Here is a 5,547-nt window from a genome sequence, read left to right as displayed (position 1 = left end):
CTTGCTATTGGATAAACTATTAGTAGAGAAAACTAATTCTCTCTTCTCAGCAGTTGTCTGTCAGCCATAGTTCATTTTTCAAGGGTGGGGCCCATGAGATTTTTTTTCCATTCCTTTTTTAGCATGTCCATTGGCATTACCATGGTTCAGGCTTTATTTAGGATGCAGTATCATTGAGGTATGCTGGGTCGGTATCTGTCATTTCTCAGCAGACATCCTGGTCCTCTGGATTTTAAAATAGTTCCATTCCCATGTGTTTGGTGCTCCCTCAACCTTGTGAATGGGGGTTGTGTTATAAATGTGGCAATTGGAGATGTGCACTGTAGAATCAGTTCTTTGCATTTGCTTAATGGCGTCTTTCTGTAATGGTCTCTGCTACCAAGAGAAACATCTTTAATAAGAAGTGAGAGCAAACCTTACCTATAGGCATAAGTTAAGTATTTAGAAGGTAGTTAGAATTATACTGAACTAATAAAATGGTGACAGTATGTTTTCCTGTAAGTTCCACAATCTCACTAGTCAATGATAGTTGGCAATATTTCCATTACCAGGCACAATTTCCTTCCCTTTGAGCAAACATTAAGTTCAAATTGATATTGGAGAGTTATCATAAAGATGTAAGTGTCTTTACTGAACTTTTAGGGATACCATCTACACTTGACCCCTAGTCACATATTATAAAAAGAGAAATTGTGGTAACACCTGTAATACTTTAGCCATTAAGTTACTATTGTGCTCTCTGTTGGAAGCATTTTAGCTTTCTGGGTTGTCAGTGAGAGCCCTCAGGGAGGTGGGAAGATCTGGTACTGCTGTGCCTATTTTCTAGATGAGCCAAGGCTTTGAGACAACCTATTTTCCAGACAGCAAGCATGACTCTTGTATTGACTCTAGTGTTCCTCTCACACCACAGACCAAACCAAGTGAAAACATGATCCAAAACAATTGAGAATCAATGCAATCGAGACACATTGTGGGGGCTGTTTTTAAGATTTTGTTCTTCAAACATCCGAGAGGCTTAGTATATGTTTCATGGCCCCATGAATATGTCTTCCTACCTTTAGCATGTTTCAATCTAAAAATATTGTATTAAATAGGAAAAAAAATTAAAAGAGGAAAATAATTCAAATGACTTCTGCTGCCAGGGAACAGCTAAAAGCAACATTACCAACATTTTGACAGGCTTCTTTGTGTTAAAGCAGTCAGTGTACACTCCCATTACCTTGGAAAAAAATTTCAAGGTATTCCAAGTTTGTCTATGCATATTTTCAGTTTATGAACTCAAATGCATTTCTAGTTCAGATGATATTGATTTGGACTGAAATGTTTTATGCCAGCTTTGGAGTAAAGGTTCAGGTATGTTCCGAGGATGAATATACACTTCATCCTGGAGGAAAACTGATAATGCAAAGCAAGGCATTTTCCATATCCTTACCTGAAGTAAAACACAAGATGAGCTGCTTTGTTTTTAACGTTTACCCTGTTTTTCTCTCTCTGAAGAAGTTGATGTAGCATCTTTCAAAAAGGTTAAATATTTTCTGTGGAACGTTTTTGGTTGTTTTGGGTGTCAAATGTAGTACCTTTTCCTATCTAGGAGAAGGGGTGCCTGACTATTCAAGAGTGCCCAGAGAGTGTCCTATGAAGCTATGGGAACTGGAAGATAACCTGGATACTAGTCTGCAGGGACATGTCCTGGACAAATTCTTCTCTGCTCTGGATACTCCAGCATGATGGCTTACATGTCTATTCCCAGGTCATCTCTCACAGCTTTGCCCTCCATTCAGCCTGTGTGTTCTGCTACGTTTCTGATGGCCTCAGCTCTTCTTTGTGCCCTTGGCCCCAGTTGTCTGAGCAGCATCCTTATTTTGGTATAATCACTTCCCAGAAATAATGAAGTTTTTCATTTATTTATTTTGTTGGATTTTGACATTTCCTTTTTGTGTGTGTCTCCTGACTCTCTTGTCCACTGCTCTTCTTCCTCCTCCTCCTCTCTCTCTATCAATCCTGTAACTTTACGATAAGCCATTATCCTTCTTTTAAGTTTCTCTGGAATCAAATTCTATTTCTAGATAAAGACTAATCTTTTATAGTGAAGTCATAATTAAGACTGTAAAGGAAGCATTATACAACAACTCAGTTACACTAAAGGACAGAATAGCTATCTATTCTGATGACCTCCCAGACATGTCTACTTTGTATGTGAAAGCTACGTATTTAGCCTGGGATAGCTTTTGTATTTTACTGGATCTGGCACCTCCCAGCCAGTGATAGAGCAGTTTAGATGTCTAGCTCTGTTATAATGAGAATCATGCGCCTTCTCATTCTGTTCAGCATCTTTGTTTGACTATAACTTGTTGCTGCTATTGTGCAATTATCTAATTTCCATAATTTGCATTCACTTCTACTTTTATTCCTTGCTATGTCCTGTGAGTTAGTAGATTTTGTGTCTATGTTTTTCGCTGATCTGAGAGTTTTAGTTTTTTATTCTTTATATAATATAATTTAAATGATGACCCTTGTGATTCATTTCTGGGGCTGCTGATAGGGTATGAGTCCATGAATCATTCATACCAGCTTCAAGAAATTCTTAGTTGACTACTTCTACACTTAGACTTTTGTGTAAAAATTGGGTAGTGTCAATAATCATGTGCACTAAGTTTTTGACTGATTGATTCAATGAAAGGAAAAATTATTCTATGTATAATGGATCTGTTTTTCATATAAAATTTCTACATTTACACTAGAGATTTATTGAGATGTAAATGTGAGAGAGTAACAGGCCTTCTGCAATATATATGTCTGTGAAAGTATGTTTCACAAACAAAAGGCATGTGCATAAATTCTTATTAAAATTTAGGGGACTCTCTAAATAAATCCCAGGATAAAGGTTTAAAAAGTTAAAAATAAAATACTTACATTGTTCACTTACTCTGCAGTAATGAATAATTCCCCAGTCATAGCAAAAGTGATTATTTCTTATATAATTTGTATAATGTTGTTGAGAAGGAAGCTCTGGAAATATTACAGGAAGTTTCAGACACACATGTAAGATCACTTCTGCAGGAAGATGCCTCACATCTTGTACTCTTAGGTGCTAATTAAGAATAAAGGACTTAATTAAGAATTAGAATTAAGTAATTAAGGAGCACTTGCCCTACTAGGAATTAAGTGTTCTGACCTGGAAATGATGGTCCAAGGATCATAACTTCTTCCTTGCCCCACCCAAATGAAAACATATTAAGAGGCAGTGTCTTCTCCATGGGTAGGAGTTATTAGTGAGTAGTACTAATGACTGTGACAGTCTGTCCCTGTGGTTAGCAGTCATTTGTTCTTCTCTGTTTCACTCAGGTACAACACTCCCCTGTCTCCACCTTCACAAAAGAGACCTAAGAACTATATTGTACACAGTGCTGGATTTGTCTATCCTATAGGAGGAATTATAAAAAATAACTTTTGCAGTAGATACAGAAACAACTTTTGATGGCCCACAGAAAACAGACCAACTCTGTACTCATCCACTTATGTCAGTGGGAAATCTCATGAAGGCTTTTTTTTTTTTTTTTTAATGTCAACAGATTGAAGGAATTCTGCAGTCATGGAGCCCCAACTTTAAAGTCATACAGGAAATGACATTATAGACTTCTATTCTGAGATGAATCTTTAATAAGGAAGGCTCCTGAATTCAAGGCACCCATGATTTTTGGGGTGGGAAGTCTTGTACAATTCTCTCTGGCTCTGTTTGAAGTGAATGTCAAGGAATGCACCTTTGGTGAGGGGAGGTAGGCTTCCCAGTCTATACACTTTCCAATGATAGTTGGTGCTTGTTATTATTTTCGATTGTGACATTTCACCATCTCTTAATTCAGACTTACTCCATTCGATAATACATTTCTCTCAAAAACATCACTAGATTCTTGTCTTTGATTTTGCTCAGCTTCATGCACAAGATTTTTGCCAGCTTTCTTTTTGATATGCTACTCGTACTTTCGGAGTGTCTTTGTTGCTTCCTCACTTCTGTATCTCTGCGGTGGTTTCCCTTTCATTTTCTCTCAGGATTTCACTGTTGATATTCTAGACCCATCAGGTACCTCTTTGTGTTTCTTCCTCAATGCTTTTGTTTAGTTAGAGGATTTTATTTTAGCCATCACTGCACATGTGGCAGGAAAAATAGTGTTCCTTAATAAGCTCACATCCTAATCCGGAGAGCTAGGAATATATTATATTCTGTGCTCAAGAGGAGTTATATAGCTTTGCAGATGGAATTATGCTTGCCAGCCAGCTGATCTTCAAATAGCTTATCCTGAATGATGCAGGTGGGCCCTAATGTAATCACAAGGGCCCTTCAAAGCAGAAACAGGAAATAGAAGGAGAATCGGTGTCAGAGTGAAGCAATGGAAGAAAAATTAGACAGCTGTGTTTGGCTTTAGGGAAGGGACCATGAGTCAAAATATGTAGTAGAAACTTACCAGCCAAGAGTGTACATGTGCCTAGAAACTTGAGAAGGTGAGGAAGTGCATTATCCTTTAAAGCTTTCACATTCTAATGTACCCCCTAAAGCATACCATTCAGACCAGAGAGACCTATTTAATGTGTCCAACCATGAGACTAAGTTTTCATTAACCAAGTTTGTATTTTTTTTTTCTGATGGAAACAATAGAAAGCATCTTCAATCTGTTCAGAGCATTTAGCTCTAGAGATACTTGGCATCTTCTTAGTTTAATATTAGCTGCATGGCTAAATTTTAATCAGCGCTATTTAACTACATTTCTCAATTATGGATTTTGTTGTGGAGATATAAGAAGAGTCATTTGTGCTAACAGTAATGAGCCCATGTAATCTGTGGACTTTCTAGTTCCTTTTTATTCCAGTTTGCAAACCAACAAGGTCTGTCTTCAGCTCATCTCTGCTTTAATACTTTGTCAAATAAAGCCAGTTACAGACAATGCGTGCTGTTAAAATTTTCCAGCTTATTTCTCTCATTCTCTAAGTTTGCTACACATAAGGAATTCCTTCCAATGTATTACATACAACAATTTAAGCACTCCAGGACAGCCAGGGGTGTTACACATAGAAATTCTGCTTCAACAAACAAACAAACAGAAATAAAACAAACAAACAAAAACACAACTGAGCATTTTCTATCCTTAGAAGTATTATAGGTGTGGCTGCTGTGTCACATATGCATCCTTAGGTGGCAGACAGAAGGGATGCTGTCTTTGTTTACCGTTCTGACCTCTGAACATCTGAATGATTAGTAACCTAAAATTCCCTGAAAACAGGTGTGCCTGGGATGACTACCAGCCTGGCCTGGCAGGCACCTAGTGCTTCAGCCCTAACAGCTCCATCCCTGACCACACCAAGAACTAGGAGCAAGCTGGAGACTAGAAGAACCCTGCCTGGGATTGAGGAACCTGGGTGGGAGTGAGTCCAAAACATACAAATGACCCTAACAAAAGTGAGTCCCAGATGACCAGTTCCATATGCCCTGGACAGGGAGTTAATCTGAGATAACCATCATTCTGGTAGCATGAAGACCTGAGGGTGGGGGCC

At 38.1% G+C, this 5,547-nt stretch overlaps 1 non-coding gene across 1 annotated transcript; it reads left to right on the top strand.

The window, feature by feature from the left end:
- Positions 1-5,134: 5,134 nt before the first annotated feature.
- LOC116097323 lies at positions 5,135-5,264 on the top strand. Its single transcript, XR_004121361.1, has one exon. It is a non-coding gene; the product is annotated as a small nucleolar RNA SNORA17 (small nucleolar RNA).
- Positions 5,265-5,547: the final 283 nt, after the last annotated feature.

Source organism: Mastomys coucha, unplaced genomic scaffold, assembly GCF_008632895.1.
Source record: "Mastomys coucha isolate ucsf_1 unplaced genomic scaffold, UCSF_Mcou_1 pScaffold18, whole genome shotgun sequence".
NCBI classification, from domain to species: domain Eukaryota; kingdom Metazoa; phylum Chordata; class Mammalia; order Rodentia; family Muridae; genus Mastomys; species Mastomys coucha.
Note: the sequence above shows the minus strand (reverse complement) of the source record. Positions and strands in the feature narration are given on the sequence as shown.